The sequence below is a fragment of the Cynocephalus volans genome, chromosome 8, assembly GCF_027409185.1.
Source record: "Cynocephalus volans isolate mCynVol1 chromosome 8, mCynVol1.pri, whole genome shotgun sequence".
NCBI classification, from domain to species: domain Eukaryota; kingdom Metazoa; phylum Chordata; class Mammalia; order Dermoptera; family Cynocephalidae; genus Cynocephalus; species Cynocephalus volans.
In genome coordinates this window covers 38,211,372-38,228,406 of record NC_084467.1, presented here as the reverse complement: position 1 = coordinate 38,228,406, position 17,035 = coordinate 38,211,372, and the positions used below count along the sequence as shown (strand labels likewise).

The window sequence follows — 17,035 nt, the reverse complement described above, 5'->3', positions numbered from 1 at the left end:
ACAGAGGGAAGATTTTATTGTTATTTTTGGTAAAATAAAGGAGGCAAACTAAAGCAGCCACTGGTGGGAAGCTGTGGTCTGGGTGCCACATGGCTCCTGGCAGATTGTGGAAGGAGCTGAGCCAGAATGGGGCTGAGAAGATCTTTTGCCCTGAGATCCTGGACCACATGGAAGGCTAGCTGGTGTGGTCATGTCTGGCCCATCTCTGCAGGGTGGGGACACCAAGTTTCTCCCAGGGCTCTGGGAATTCTAGACCAGACTAAGCTAGGACCCTTGGGGTGGGGAGAGCTGGTCCTTGCCTTCTAGGAACTCAAGCTGATGGGGAATCTTTCCTTGTTTCAGCTCAGGTCACTTAGCACTGGCTATTCTCACCCCGCCCCCATAATCTGGGTGGTTTTTGGAGCTAATGGGTAAAAGGACAGCGTAAACATATAGTCCCAACCCTAATTACAGGAGAGGAAGCTATTCTCAAGAGGAAGATGTTTGTTGCTGGCTGGAGCTCAAAGTGGGGGTAGAAGGACATGGGGCTGATTCCCATGGAAAAAGGGTTTGACAGGCCCTCTCCAGGACACAACTGTTTCCTGAGCTTACTTCCCAGGAGACACCTGAGTCTCTTGGCTCCTGTCTTGCTGTCATTCCACTGCTCCTAACCCACAAGCTGCCCAGACAGGAGTTAAAAAGTCGCTTGGTTCTTAAGAGTCAACTAAGGCCCACCTAGAGCCTCTTCCTGCAAGGAGCCAGCCTGGCTTTGTGCAGGGGCTCTACAGGGAGGCCTGAGTTCCAGTCCCAACCCAGCCACCAAGATTCCATGGCAAGTCCCTTCCCAGTCTAGACCTCAACTTCCCCATCTATTTCATGATCAGGAGTCAGAGCAAAGGGCTGATTGATCTCTAAGCTCCTTCATTACAGTCATTCACAGTACAGTAGTCCCCCCTTATCAATGGTTTCACTTTCTGTGGTTTAACCCATGGTTAACTGCAGTCTGAAAATAGGTGAGTTCAGTACAATAAAATATACTGAGAGAGACCACATTCACATAACTTTTATTACAGCATATTGTTATAACGTTCTATTTTATTATTGTTGTTGTTAATCTCTTACTGTCTCTAATTTCTAAACTTAATTTTATCATACATATGTATGTAAGGAAAAAACATAGTATATATGGGGTTCGGTACTATCCAGTTTAGGCATCCACTGGGGGTCCTGGAACTTATCCCCTGTGGATAAGGAACTTATCCCCTGTAGTAACAGTAATAGCTAATGCTTACTGTGTCTCAGGTACAGTTCTAAGAGCCTGACATATAATAGTTTGTTGAATCAAGTTCGTTTTTGGCCAGCTGGCTGGCTTCCCTCTCAGCTCCAGTATTCCTCCCTCCTGTCATTGCTATAGGATCTGGAAGGCCCTCCACTCTGCTGCCCCTTCTTCTGACTCACCAGAAGAGGCCCAAGTCCAGCATTCTAAAGGGTGCTGTTTGCACACCTATGACAGATTACTCACTACCTCTCAATCATTGGACAGCTCAGACTGTTAGAAAGTCCATGTTTTAGGTGCATGGTCATTTTGAAATACACTATGGCAGTGAGGGTAGGTTTAGCTCACATCTGTGTGGCCCAAGTCTTGCACCTTACATGGGAATGTCTGTAAATACATCAGGAAGCCAGCAAAAAGTTGCTTTGAGATATTCAGAGAGGAATGCTTAGAGAAGAATAAGCAGAGGTAAAAAAGAAAGGAAGAGGGCTGGCCCGTGGCTCACTTGGGAGAGTGTGGTGCTGATAATACCAAGGCTACAGGTTTGGATCCCTATATAGGGATGGCTGGTTAGCTCTCTTTAGAGAGTGTGGTGCTGACACCAAGTCAAGGATTAAGATCCCCTTACCGGTCATTTTTCAAAAAAAAAAGGAAGAAAGAAGAAAAAGAGAGCTGGGGTCTCAGTGATGCAGAGAAAAGAGCCCCCACCCCCAATAGGGCAAAACCTAGCAGGGAAGGGTCCTGGGAGAGGCAATGAATTGGAGGTAGAGTGGCAGCTTGGTTGGGAAGCCAGGCTAGGCTTTGTTTTCCTGTTGGCTCAAGACCATAACAATATTTGGAGCACAGGATGAAGGAGTAATCCATCCTCTCCACCCTGGCCATAGCATCCACCTGTTGAGTAAAGGTTGCTCCACCACCCTTGTCACCCATGAACAGTGCAGCCTCTTTGATGTTTCCTGCCGCCACTCTCCCCACTATCTCCCAGGGAGTTATGGAATGTGTGGTGAAATGGGCCACAAGCGTGGCTGGACCTCCACCTGCTTTGGGAGAGCCCTTCCTCTGAGCCCCCCAGAACCCTCATCCGATGTTAACTGAACTTGATTGCCATGTGGGGGGACGTAGCAACTTTGAGAACCTGTATTGGAACATAGGCCTGAGTGACTCAGGACCAGCTGGCTATTGAGTCAGGGAACGGAGAGGTAAACAGACCAGCAAGGCCTCTGAGGACTTGAAGCTTGAGTAGGCCTGGAAGGTGATGTGTTGGAGAGGTCAGGATATATCAGGGCCTTCAGATCGGACTGAGGGGTTCTAGAAGGGCTTAAACACAGAAGCTTGGGAGAAGAACAGCCTTCACCCACATTGGGAAATCTAGTGAAGTCCTGAATGTTCTCTGATGTTCCCAATCTCCTTCCATCCACAGATGTGAAGAAGACTCAACCCAGAAGGGGAAAAGGAACAGGCTGACAACAATCCTGAGACAGGCAGGGAAGGGGTGTTTACTTCAATCTCACAAAGTAGGAAACAGAGTCAGAACCTGAATTAAAGTCCAAGTCAGCACTCTCATCCCCTCTCATGGCACCTGCAGCCTACCAAAGTGAGGAAGGAGGAGGCTGGTTGAGGTCTCCAAGAAAAAAATTTTTTAACTGCTGGGATAATGTTTTACTCAAGTAAATATTCACGGTGAAATTCTAGGTACCCAGACCTTTAAAGAAATTTTACAAAATTAGCCCCCGTTTTAGAAAAGACTAGCAGCATTTCCCCATTTAACGCATTTAAAAATTCCTTCCTGGCACGCAAAAGCGCCCAGTAAATATTAATTACACCTGCCCTACCGGGCCTCCTCCCGCCCGGTGCGTCCCTGGCTTTCCGACCCTCCCCTGCCAAAAGAAAGCGTCGGTCTGAGCAAAGCCCTCCCCCGCAGCCAGTAGTCTCCCCGCCCCTCTCCTACTACGCCTGCGCGGTTTGCTCAGCTCTCGCCCCCTCCTCGGATAGTCATCAGGGCGCGGGCGTAGCCCCGCCCCCTCACGCCCCTCGCTGGTCGGGCCCTCCTCCCGGGTCTAGCACCGCCTTTTCCTCGTTCTCAGCGGACCGATCTGTCGGTGGGGTGCGCACGACCGCTCTGCGGGGAGTCAGTGAAGGTAAAAGCGAGGCAGCGAAGTATCCGTCCCAGCAGAATGGGGTACGGGTCTGTGAGTGGGTTTGTGTGCTGCGGAAGGGTCAGTCAGGGCCTTGAGAGTGACCCGAGGTCACGCCCTGATTATGCTGCGGAAGGACATCCGAAGGTGACGCTTTTTTAGGGCTGGCCTCAGGATTCTGTCTGTGACTAGTCGGGCTTGGGTTGTGACAGTTCAGTCTGTGGCCGGTTTGAGACTCAGTCAGTTCCTCCCAGGGATCAGGGCCGAGGCTATGGCTGGTTCAAGGCTCAGGCAGTCCAACGTCATGAATAGTTTTTCGTGTGAGGCATTTATAAAATCTGTGTACTACATTATTGTAAAGGTAACTCTTTCATTTATTTTGCAATATTTAAAAGCTCCTGACGTGCGGATGGCTGGCCCGTGGGAGAGGTAATAGGGTCAGGTGCTGTCTCTCTCCTTAGAGCTCCTAGCTACCTGTCAAACGGTCATTGGCAGATCAGAGACTTGCACAGGTGGCAGGAATGAAGTGCTGTTGGAAGTACTTGACTGTGGGGTCAGGCATTCCTGGATTCAGATTTCATCTCTGCCACCTCTTTGCTATGTGTTCTCAGGCAAGTCATTTCCCCGCTAAGAGTTTCAGTTTCTCCTCTGTAAAATGGACATAATAGGGTAGTTGTGAAAGTTGAATAGGATATTATGTAAGTCACCTCGTATGGCATTGTCATGAAATGTGTGTTGTAATTTCATAGGAGGCAGGTCATTTTAGACTGGGGTATTTTAGAGAGGCCCTAGGGGAAGAATTGATGTGACTGTGACCTGGGCCTTGAAGCCTCGGTGGGATTTGCAGATAGAACTGACCTTACAGGATGGGAAGGGAGCTAATGCTTATTGGTCACTGCCCATGTGCCAGGTGCCATTCTGGGCAGTTGGTGCACGGTGTTTCACTGGATCCCCAGCCATCAGCCAGGGGCTTTCAGCCACTGTCCCTAGCTTCAGCCCCTCTAAAGAGGGCTGAGCTGGAAGAGATGTGAAGAAGAGACCTAGGGTTGGGTTTTTATGTGGAAGTGAGCCAGCTAGAAACTTTGGTGTCCCCTCCCCCCAACATCTTCCACCTCAGCTCTTCTCTTTTTATCATCCAGAGAGTTGATTGGGCTCTTGACTTTCTGGGAGTCCTGTTAATCTAGTACTTTAGCAGATTTTGACAGTTGGAGAACCTGGCAACTCAGATTGCATGAAGCCAAACCATGGGAGAGAGAAGCTCTGTGAACAGGAGCTGTTAGGTTCTAGCACATGCTTAGGAAGTGCTTGTATTCTCTCTTCCTGGAATTCCCTCCTCTTCATCATCTTTGAAGACCCATGTCTCATGTGAGCTTCTTGGTGAAGCGTCTCTGATCCTCCTGCTTGATTAGTTGCTCCCTTTCCCATCTTCTGGAGCATTGGCTGAACTTCCAATGTAGCTCTTAACACAGTCTGCCTCAGGGTATGTCACCCCATATGTACTCTGAGTACATTGGTGGCAAGCGACCATTTTTCATTCCTCCTCTGCCTGGCACAGGACTGGCACATAGTAGGCCTCTGCAGTGTTTGTGGTTGAGTCAGTGACTTTTTTATTTACTCACTTTGATCCTTGTTTTATGAACTGTCAGGTTCAGAATGGGACCTTCTGTTTTTCTGCCTCTTTGTGCCTACGGAGAGCCCTAGTTTTGATTGATGACGCCCTAATTATAGGCATTAAAAGCAAAGTGCAGGCATTTTGCACAAGCCAGGATTCTTCATTATTTCTGTTGTTTTCAGGCTCTTGTTTTGCCTTTGCTTTGAGTTTGTTGGGAGGGAGGGAGTTCTCTGTTTAGGGACCTGCACTGCGTATGATCTGATTCACACAGGGGAAAGCTCACAGGTGGTTTTCTGATCAGTTGCTCTGCCGTTGGCCTTGGCAAACAGTGGTCCCTCCCATCTGGGGACCAACAGCTACAAATTCACGTTTTTCTTTGCCAACAGCTTAGGCATATGGAACAGAACGTTCTTTGTTGATCATAGAAAAATGTACATGGTTGAAGGTAGAAGGAGCTTGGGAACCATCTGGTTCTACTGCTTTCATTTTGCAGATGGGGAAAAGCCTGGAGAGGAAAAAGGATTTGATCAAGATTACAGAAGGAATCAGTCAGTGGTGCAGATAGTTCTAGAAGTGAAACATCATGACTCTGTTTTTCCAGTCTACTACTTTGTTAACAGAACATCTACCATTTATTTCACACTTACTCTGTGCCAGACACTGTTTTAAGTGCTTTTACCTCTATAATATAGACTTGGAAACTGAGGAAGATAGAAATCATTCAGATCTAGTTTGATTCCACAGCTCTGGTTTTTAGTATGGCTTTAATGGCAGTCACCTCCTAACCAGTGGGGTTGGACAGTTCTCCAAAGAGCCTGCTCCCAGATCACTATACCTCCATGAGTGAGAGAAATATCCTCCCACTGATGTCTCCGTGAGTGCTGGAGAAGTCCTGAGAGGAGTCCAGAGTGTGCTGGAAGAATGGACGAAGGAATGAAGCAAAGCTACATGAGTTTTAGTGGATCTTAGTTTAGGAATATTAATATACTTCAAAAATTGCGTGTTAATCAAATAAGGCAGTAAATGCATAGTTTTAGAATAAACTCGGCCCAGGATCATTCTGTAAAGATTCCCAGTCTAGGATGGAATGATTCAATTCAATAAGCACATATTGAGCTCTTGCTAAGTATAAGACCCTGGTATTGAGAAATATACACAGAGGAAAACAATATATATCCTGCCCTCCTATAAGTAATTGTCTTCTTCGAGCCCTCTCCCTCCAGTGTAGTTGGGAAGATAGATAAGTACATAAATAACTGAAATCAGACTGTCTATGGTAAATGTAGTAAAGAATGTAAACAAAGTGGGAGTTTGGGAGAGGGAGAAATCAATCCTAACATGACCAGAGGATTCCTGAAGGTAGAGAATTTATGCTGGGCCTTGGAGGGAGTTCATTTCTGGGAAAAGGAGCAGCTTGAGCAATGGCCTAGAGGCAAAAATGTGCGTGCGCGTGCACACGTGCATGCTGGGGGAGGGGCGGGGTGGTGAAGAGGGGAAATAAGCTGAAGTGGTGGATGGTGGCCAAAATGTAGAGAGGAGAGTAGAGAGAAGAACACTAACATTTATTGAGTCTCTGCTTTGTGGCTTGCAGAATGCTAGATGCTTTACACACTATAATTTATTTAATCCTCACAATCCTGTAATGTAGGGGTATTTAACCCCAACTTGAAAAAGGAAGAAAAAAGACCTCAGAAAGATTAAAGTGACTTCTCCAAGGTCAGGTAGCTAGTAAGTGGCACAGCTTGGTCCAAACCTAGCAGTGTGGATTCAAAGGTGCGTGTTCTTTCCATTATGCTGCAAGGCTCCGAATGCCGTAACTAGGTTCTGTTTATTCTGGCTGCAGGATGTAGGCTAGGCTGGAGCAAAGAAGTTCCAAGAATGGGGACATCACTGAGGAGGTTTAAACTTTGAACCACTGCCCTAGTATGGAAGCTGCCTGGTCTGGGTCTGCTTGATTGGTTTAATTTATGAGCATGTTGGCGGCTCCTGCAGTACCATAAATCAGTGCATTGCCACCCTTAGCTAGTGGAATCTTAGAATCTGTTTACAAAGGCTATGGGCACCCTTGTGATTCAGGCACAGATTCTTTTTTTTTTTTTTTTTTTTTTTTTTTTGCAGTTATAACACCGAGGTATGGGGATCCGAGCCCTTGACCTTTGTGTTTCAACACGGTGCTTTAACCAGATGAGCTAACCAGCCATCCAGGCACCGGTTCTAATGCAAGATTGGTGCGTTACAAAAGTGCCTATCTAGGGAGGCACCCTTTTGGCACATCCTGTTTCTTCATTTTCCCACCCTCAAATTCAGCAAGAATCTGCAATAGAGGAAAGAACGCTACACTTGGAGTCAAAAGGCTGGCATTCGAGTCCTGGTTTGCTCATTAGCATCTGTGAGTCCTCAATCTCAGCTTCTTTCCCCATAACATGGAGGGTATTTGGGTTCACTTCTGAGGCCTCATCTCTTGCTAATGTCATGCATTGCTTTGCTCATCCTGGCTGGGGGCAGTAGGAGGTAGTGGCTGAGATTATAAACCTGGGCTCAGAGAGACTAGGATTAACTTCCAGCCACTCATCCTTATAGGGAGGCAGTAGTTAGGTGTATAGCCACGAGAATCAGACTGCCTGGTTTGAGTCCTGGCTCTGTCACTTGCTAGCTGTGTGACTTGGGCGAGTTTTTTAACCTTCCTGAGTCTCCGTTTCTTCATCTGTAAAGAGGGAATACAGATATTACCTACCTCATGAGACTGTTATGAGAATTGAGGTAAATTATGTTAAACAGCACAATTCCTGGCACATAGTAGGTGCTTAATGAATGTTAGCTCTAATAGTAATAGTGTTAACAATTATATTAATGCCGAGTTAGGTACCGTTTTTATAGAAATTATATTTATTGGGGCCATTTTCCCTACTGTATTACTCTGGCATTGTTGCCGTCTCTCTTTCCATTGCCCTATCAGGAAACTTTGAAGTATTAGACTTTTGCATCACAGGGTTGCAAAGCATGACATGACAGAAAGTGCCTGTTGGAAAAGGGTCAATAAAAAGTCATTGGCTCATTAGAAAATCTTACCTGACTCGTGTTTTCACCCGCCTCATGCCACAGTCAACAGGAACAGAGCAGCGTGTTTATTGCCTTTTGCACAGCCTTTAACAGAAGTGCTAAGCAAGACCCTTCCAATCCACTTGCCAAAAAGTATAACAGTATATCTCTGGAAAACGGTGCTTAATTTGGTTTTTTTCTCCCCAGCTTAAACCCGTCTGGCCTTAACTTAAGCCATTTCTTCTAGTTCCATTTTCTATGAATATGGAAAAGTTCCTTCTGATTACAAAGGGAGGGTGAGATCAAGATTTTCTCATGAAAACCTTTTGTGTACTTAAAGCCAGAATCCTCAGCCAGTTAGGCCTCATCTTCTCTTCTCCAGGCTAAACAGCCTTGGTTTCTTTTACCTCCCTCTTAAAACCTATTTTCCGTTGCTTGGATCACATTGGTCATGCTTTTTTTCTTTCTCTCCGGTTTCTCTACTTCCTGGCAGTGACCCAGACTGTGCTCAGTCTGCTAATAAGAGTCCAACTAAAACAACTTAAGGGAAAAATAACTTCACTTGTTTGCATTCATTCACTAGCATTTATTGAGTGGTTGCCCTACGCCAGGGCCTGTGCTAGGTGTAAGGGACCCAGAGATGAATCAGACATAGTCTCCACCCTATCCCTAGCTCACAGTCTAGGGGGAGATGTACAATAAAATGTTACAGGTACTGCGATTGAATTATGTGCAAGTATGGAAAGATGGAAATTGTTTAGAGCAGTCAGGTAGAAATAGACCGTCCCTTTTGACTGGACTGCAGGTTAAGACTTCTGTAGAGGAGTGATAAGAAATAACAAACGAGCAGTGGTCTGGGGCAAGGTTAAGGAGGCCCTGAGTGACAGCACAAGAACTTGGTTATTCCAGAGGCAGTGGATACCTGTTAGAGTTTCAGAGCAAGGAAGTAACAGGCTCAGACCTGGCTTTTTGGACCAAGGACAAAGATACCATAAGCCTAAGTCTTATTTGTGCCCCATTGATGTTTTTTGTCTTGAAAGTAATGCGATAAATCCCTTGTTTGTATACTTGGAGGTGGTTTTTTGTTTGCTGTGTTTTGCTCTAAAACTTCTATAGAAAGTCTAGTTCTTAAGCTCCACAGAAATTTCTTTCCCAATACAGCAGGGAATTCATGAAGAATTGAGAGAGAACTGGGCGCCTAGCCAGGCCCAGCCTATTTAAGACCCAGCTGCAGGGCAGTCTGTGTAGGTTTGGTCTGGCCACAGTCACCGTTCCCCACCCCAGCCCTATACCAGGAAGAGGTGCAGGAATGAGGAGAGGGTTCCAGGGCTCAGCTGGGTATGTGGTAAGGAATGCTAGCAAGGCTTAGGCACTGTGAGAGTCAGAAGTTCTTGCTGAGGAGGAAAGAGGCCCAAAGGAATTGGGAACGGGGCTGGAAGGAATCAGGGCTCACCAGACACGTAGAATCCTGTGTCATGTATTTGAAAACTTGCAAATTCTCTCTGCCTTTGTACTTTGCTGTCAGATTATTCCCTCCTGCTACCCAGTTGTGGTTTGCAGAGTGTCTGGGTTGCTTTCCAGAGCCACAGTTGATCTGGATAAGCATATCACGAGGTAGAGTAATAGTTACTAGTTATAGAGTGCCTACTGTATGCCAGGCATTGGTGCCATGAGCTTGTTACACATTAGCTTATTAATTCTCAAAACAACCCTATGATGTAGGTGTTACCGCCCCCATTTTGTAGACAATGAAGCACAGAGATTAAGTATTGTGTCCAAGGCTACCTCGCTAGTAAATGGTAGGGCCAGAATCTGAATCTAGGACCTAATGTTCAAAAGCCCATGTGCTTTCCACTTCCCTAGCCCTAGGGTGGCTCTGGCTGGCAGAATAACATAACGTCCATAAAGGAATTCTGAGATTTTTTTTTTTTAATTATTATAGACCAGAGGTTGGCAAACTGGTTCAACACCTGTTTATGTACGGACTGCAAGCTGAGTGCTTTTTACATTTTTCAGTGGTGGGGGAAAAATCAGGAGAAGATTAATATTTTGTGACATATGAAAATTCAAGTTTCTGTATTCATAAAGTTTGGCATACAGCTACCATCTTTTATTTACATCTTGTCTGTGGCTGTTTTTACTTTACAAAGGCAAAATTGAGTAGTTGCAACAAGGATCGTGTGACATTGAAAGTGTAAAATACTTATTGTCTAGCCCTGTACAGAAAAAATTTGCCAACCCCTACTATAGAAGGAACCAAATGGGGTCTACAGTAAGATTAAAGGCAAAGGGTTAAAGTTCAAGGGTGTTCAAAGTTGTCGCTGGAAGTGCCATGGTGACAGTAAGGAGAGGGAGTGTAACCCGAGTTTCCTTGGGCCCTCGAGATCACTGGGCCTTAGAGATTTGTTTAGGAATGAAAAGCATAGTAGGAAGGACTATCCAATGTGCTAATGTCTCTATTGGACGATAAAGAGATATTTTGTGGGTGATGTAATTCATCCAGATTCACTGGAGCCCTTTTTTGTGCCAGATTCTATGTTAGATGCTGGTAATACACAGATGGAAAAGGTGCATCCCTTCCTTTAGGAGCTTATGGCATAGTGGGAGTGCTGCATGTGCATGTGTACAGCCTGCTCCGAGTGTTGTAATGGTATACTGTGGGTTCCATTCAATGCTGGAGGAAGTAACAGGAGTCAGGGCTGCTTCTGTAATTTGCAGGACTACTTTGAGTAATTTGCTGATGGGCCTTGAAGGATGAATAGAAGTTATTTTTCAAAGAGCTATATACCTGGGGGAAAGCCTGACAGCATTTGGAGCTTATGAGGACAGAGGAGAAAGAGGCATTAGAAATGACTTAAAGGTTCTGTGGCTGGCTGACTGGCAGAATGATGTAATTTGATGAGGAAGAAGAGAAATCAGGAGGAAGGAGGCAGTTGGTGGGGGGTGGGGACAAGTCCAGTTTGGGACATGTGGTTTGAGGTACTGGTGAAACACATCCAGCTTCTAGTTAGAAAGTCTTTTTAGAAATCTTGACACAAAGGCCCAGATTTAAATTGCATTTTCAGAGGTTTCCTACTTGGAAAAGAGGAAATGCATATTCATTTTGTAGAGAAGTTGACAAAGCAATTTTGACGTGATAGCTAGAGCCACAGGATTAAAAATAGCAGTGGACCTACAAAAAATTAAGTCATATGACTGAAAACTAGCAATAATTATGTATTTGGCACAAAACCTTGTTCCCGTTCATGCCCCCTGCTTCTCTCAGCATCTACTTTATCTTTCTGGCTCTGTGAGACTTGGGCCTGGCCGCTAGGAGTCGGAGCCAGAGCTCATTCATCTCTAAAACAGTAGGCAGCAGAGAAGTGTCAGCTTTTACCTTCTGCAGGACTGCTCAGAGCAAACAGAAGTGCCCATCTCTGTCATCCACACCTAGTTAAGTCTTTGGGGGCCTGGAATCCCACAATGGAAACAGAATCTGAAAAATTTTACTCAAACCCTTATTAAATCTTCAAATGCTTAACATTAGCATCTTCAAATACTTAGAAATGCCTGATTTGGAAGACTGGGGAAATCTGTGATTGCCTCATGTATATCTACTTAACTGGTAAAGCTCATAGGTTTGGGGCACATTGGGGTTGATCTCTATCTTCTGTGGTCCTCTTAAAGAAGTCAGCATTTCCATATCCTTTCTATTTCTGCTTTTTGAAGATTTTTGTGTCAGATATGATGATGGAGAACTGAAGAACATCAGCTACGTACGGAGGCCATTGAAACACTTCCTGTAGCCAGAGACACCAAACTCCTGACAGGAGCATTATTTCATTTGGAATTTCAGCATTAAAGAGGATCACTTCTCAAAAATTAGGAAAACCTATAGGTAAGATTTGGGTATACATTTTACTTATCCTCTTAGACTACTTCGAATTGAAATTATCTGATATTTCCAGAGGAAAGCAGGGCTCAGAGGTTGTCTAAGCAGATCGTGGTTTTCAGTATTTAGTTGGACAGCTAGAATTAGCTTGTGCCTGGCACGCCTAAGATAGATAGATAGTTAAGGAGGACCACATTTCTACCAGAATAAAAAAATGGCAGACCGTCATAAGGAAAACCATGCAGTAAGTAAAACATACCTGTTTATTTTCAGTTACAAAAATAAAATAACCACATTGTAACAAAACAAAATCAAATACAACAGAAGTATAAAAAGTGAAATTCTTGCACCCACCTAATCTCATTCTCCCCAAGTAACCACTGTTAATAATTTTCAATGTATTTTTTCAGATTTTTTTAAGATTATATATGACATATATGATGACATTTTGAAATGATCTGTGTCACACTCTAACAAATAATGCCTCATTTGTAGATTTGGGTGAGGTGGGGGCTGGGTGAGAATGGTTTTAGCCTGATTTGTGAGGTTTTTTTTCGAAGTTGAACTTTTTTTTCCATTTTTATTCATAATTTGTATTTCTCCTTCTGTTTAGTTATCTATTGTTTCTGTTTTGTTTTGTTTTGATGCCCAAATCAGGATAATTAGTATATTCAGCATTACACAATATAATCATATTTTGTGGCCTTTACCAATTTCTCATCAACCATCTCCCCCGCCCCACCTCTGGTAACCTCAGTTCTGTTCTCTCCTTTTGAAAGTTCAGCATATTATTGGAATTGTTCCTTTCTTTCTTTCTTTCTTTCTCTCTCTCTCTCTCTCTCTTTTTATCTTTTTATAGTTTTTTTTTTTAGCTCCCATTTATGATTGAGGACATACGGTATTTCTCTTTCTGTGCCTGGCTTATTTCACTTAACATAATCTTCTCTATATTCATCTGTATTGCTGCAAATGGCAGAATTTCATTCTTTTTTATGGCAGTGATTAGTGAGTTTTTTTTTTTTTTTTTTTTTTTTTTTTAAAAGATGACCGGTAAGGGGATCTTAACCCTTGACTTGGTGTGGTCAGCACCACGCTCACACCGGCCATCCGTATATGGGATCCGAACCCGGGGCCTTGGTGTTATCAGCACCGCACTCTCCCGAGTGAGCCACGGGCCGGCCCCTGATTAGTGAGTTTTCATAGTCCTTTGCTGCTCTGTGTCACGCCAGCGTGAGTCAAGGCGGTGGCACCAAACTGTGCGAGTAGCCATTGTATTCTTCACTGCTATGCACTTAGTTTTTTAAAAATGCCGTGTTGCTTGAGAATATCCTTGATGAAACCACAAATCTTATTAATTTTGTTGAATATCAACCCTTGAGAACACATCTTTTTACTCTTCTGTGTGACAAAATGGAATATTCATCTGAAGCTTCCCGTGGCACCCCTCTCTTCCCTTCCTTCTACCCCCAAACCAGCTCCTCTTTCTGAATTCTCCCTTTCTTTGATAGTACAACTGTTCTTATGTTTACCCAATAATAAACATCCATTCATAAGCATGTATTGAGCCCCCCTCTGTGCCTGGCTCCATACTCGTTGATGGGGATAGAGTAGAGTTAGACACTGTTCCCTCCTTCAAGGAGGGTAGTAGTCTTTGACTCTTCCACCATCTGCATGTGTTTGGCAAAAGTAGGACCTGTCCTGCCTCTGTGGCTTCATTCTCTCACTCCATAACACGCCTTGCCTCTTTCTCTTCCTTTCTATCCCTGCCTCAGTATTCGGCCTTTCTTGTCTTCCCCAGGGTGTTGCAGCGGACTCATCAGCCTTTCGATCTCTCCAGCCTCCAGCTGGTTCTGCACATTGCAGCAGGTTTGATGGCCGGAGAAACAGCTCCAGTCATGCCCAGTCCCTCCCCATTGCCTGCGACAGTGGCTCACAAGTATGCTCTGCAGACCTGGGGGTCCCTATAACCCTTTCAGGGGCTCTTCAAGGTCAAAATGATTTTCATAATTATATGAAGACATTATCTGTTGTTGCAAAGCAACAGCGGGTAAAACTTCTGGTGCCTCAGCGCGAGTCAAAGCAGTGGCACCAAACTGTGCGAGTAGCCATTGTATTCTTCACTGCTATGCACTTAGTTTTTAAAAAATGCCATGTTACTTGAGAATGTCCTTGATGAAACCACAAAAATTATTAATTTTATTGAATCTCAACTCTTGAGTACACATCTTTTTACTATTCTGTGTGACAAAATGGAAGTGTTCATGAAGCACTCTGCTGCATGCCAAAGTGCCATGTTTGTCCCAAGGGAAAGCGCTTGTGGGATTGTTTGAATTGCAAGCTGAACTAGCCAGTGTTTTCATTTTTATGTGAAAGAATGACTGACTGTTAGGTTTTGAGGCTGGAAAGTAAACCAGGACCGGGTATTGCAGGGCCTTGGGGGTCATATTAATAAGCTTTGGAGACCTGACCTCTACTCCTCACACTCATCAGTCACTTACTCCTCCTTGCTGTTTCTTCAGCACACACTTCCTTTTCCCCCTTCCATGTCTCCCTCTTGTCATTCCTTCCACCAGGAGATGCAGTGACAGCTCTGAAGTCTACTTGTGATCCCAGAATCAGAACAGAGGGAGAAGATGGGCCTGTTCTAGATCTTTTCCCTCTGGGAATCTCACTCTCCCAGCAATATTGGAGTCCTACTGTGGGTCACCCTGCGGGCACCCTAGCAGGCACCTGCCAGACTCAAGCTGAGTGAGACTGCAGTCTTCAGGATGCTGCCCAGCTTACTACACGCGGGACTCCTGGGGGAAGAACACCTTAGTCCATTGGAATCTCATTTACAGACAGACCACCTTTGATTGAGCTCATTTTACACAAAGCTCCTTTCATCCATCCTGTGTTAAACTTGTTTAGCTTCTGTTTATTTCCTTTCTTTGTTCCTTGCACAGTAACGATACTATCAGAAACCACATAAACCGACCAGTAGGTCAGGCAGAAGAAGAATGTAGCCTTGTGCCTGACACCAGCACTGCCATGAAATAACACAGTTGGACTTTGGTTTATAGCTCATCTTTCACAATATGACAAAATACAAAGCTATCTCAGAGCAAGAATAAGAAACTTCTGATAAATTATATTTTAGAGTAATATGGTAATATTAATGTGGTAATAATACCTTTGTATTTATATAAGCTAGAGTCATGCTGCCCAACCTTTTTGACATCATAGCACATGCAGAAAATGATATTTTTCAGCACACTTGAGTAAGCAGTGAGCCAGGGACTAGAGGCCTGATCAATATCTCATTCACAGCACATCAGCAGGGAACTCTGTGCTAAGGTTCGTGAACAAAAGCATTCTTGCTGGTGCCTGGCTAACTTTTACCAGCTATCCCCTTCTGCCTTTCAGCACTGATATTTAAAAACAATGTAATGATTAAAAGCTTGAATTCTGAGCCAGGCCTCTAGATTTGAATGCCACCTCTGCCACTTACTAGCTATGTGGCTGTAAGCAAATCACTTAATCTCCTTCTACCTCAGTTTCTTCTTCTGTAAAATGTGGATAATAATCATACTTACTGCATAGGGTGGTGGAGATTAAATAAGTCAGTATATGTAAAGTGCAGTATTTGTAAAGTGCTTGGAACATTGCCAGCATATGGTAAGCACCATGTAAGAGTGTGTGTATACTATAAATACTACTGGTAGTAGCATACACTATAACCACTACTATTGCCACTTCAAAGAAGTAAATGTTCTGGAGTCAGTCTCCCCAGGCCCCTCCTCCTTGCCCCCTCTGTGTCCCACATTTCTTAGTCTTGGCCCCTTCCTTAAGAGTATCTATTCCCCTTCCCTTCCACTCCTCAGTTTCCTTTCATTTCCTCAGCTCTCCATTTGGTTTGGAGCCCTGAGCTAGCTGCTGACTGAGAAGGCAGCTGAGTCGGTAATTATACTCATCAGCTTGCTCTCACCACTACTTCTTCTCTAGAAAGAAAGCTCTGTGGCTAAGGGAAGTAGCTCTTACAGGTTGGGATGAGGAGTGAACTGTAGACCTTGAAAGGAGCTCTAGAGTGGTTGAGAGAGGCTCATGAGCTAAGTTTGCAGAGCTGAGTTAGCCAGCAAAGTCATGTTCTTAGGGGACAGATGATCATGTTTGGTATCACACATCAGATGCAAGAGCTGGTGAGTTCTCTACAGGCTCTGTCAAAATTTGGAGTACAGATCTGGTGACTTTGGGGACAATGTGGCCCATCAGACTTCATGGAGAAATGACACAGTTCTCTCAGAAGGTGGGCCTTGAGATCATCTTGAGGGGAGAACTGTGGATCAGTACTTGCATGTCAAGAATATCAGTTGCTGGACTGTCAGTTGGTTAGAGTGCAGCCTTATAACACCAAGGTCAAATGTTCGGATCCCTGTACTGGCCAGCCACCGAAAATAAAAGGAATATCTGTTGTTATTGTAGTCCCTTTGGGTGAGCCTCCTCAGCCCTTCCTCACCTGTTCTATGAGTTCTCTGGGCCTCTCCTTGTGCAGGAACAGGGTTGATTCTTGGTTCTGTGTGCTTCACACCTGCTACACTTCCAGTACAATCAGTACTTGTTGACTGACAGGTTTTAAAAAGAAACAAAAATGTGCATCCCTATTTTCATGGAGAAGACAAGATAAACATATGCCTAGGAATAGAAGCACTTATTATTATTGATGATGGTGAGACTTCTTATGATCTGATTTGTCATCTCTCTCCCATGTACTCTGTGCTCCAGCCAGCTTAAACAATTGCAGTGGCACTGACCGGCCATGCTGCCTCTGCTGCAGGCCTTAGTACGCACTCTTCCTTGGGCTGCCAATCTTTCTCTCCAGTCCCACCCTGGCCTGTTCCCACTCCTTCAGGTGTCAGCTTAGCTGTCTCTCCTTCTAGTTACTCAGCCTGGTTAGATTCCTCTCTTCTGCTCCACAGCACCTGGTACTTCCATGTCACAGCATTGGTCCTACTAAACTGAAATTGTTTTAGGTGTCAGTAAATTTAAATGCCTCAAGGTCAGAGATTGTGTCTTCTCTTGTATTCTTACTGTCTAGCACCAGATGATCACTAGGTGCCCAATAAATATAATATTGTTGACTGAATAAC

General features: G+C 44.5%; 1 protein-coding gene across 12 annotated transcripts in view; it reads left to right on the top strand.

Annotated features, from left to right (window-relative positions):
* The first annotated feature begins 3,305 nt into the window (after nucleotides 1-3,305).
* Nucleotides 3,306-17,035, top strand: part of MKNK1 (MAPK interacting serine/threonine kinase 1) — a 40,987-nt gene continuing 27,257 nt past the window's right edge. For 7 of the 12 annotated variants that reach the window (XM_063104449.1, XM_063104441.1, XM_063104445.1 and 4 more), the window contains exons 1-3: nucleotides 3,327-3,390; nucleotides 7,118-7,388; nucleotides 11,747-11,915. The gene's annotated coding sequence lies outside the window, so the exon portion shown is untranslated. Of the gene's footprint in view, nucleotides 3,391-7,117; nucleotides 7,389-11,746; nucleotides 11,916-13,707; nucleotides 13,846-17,035 lie in introns of those variants that run through there. The other 5 variants (XM_063104447.1, XM_063104446.1, XM_063104440.1 and 2 more) reach the window with 5 other exon arrangements.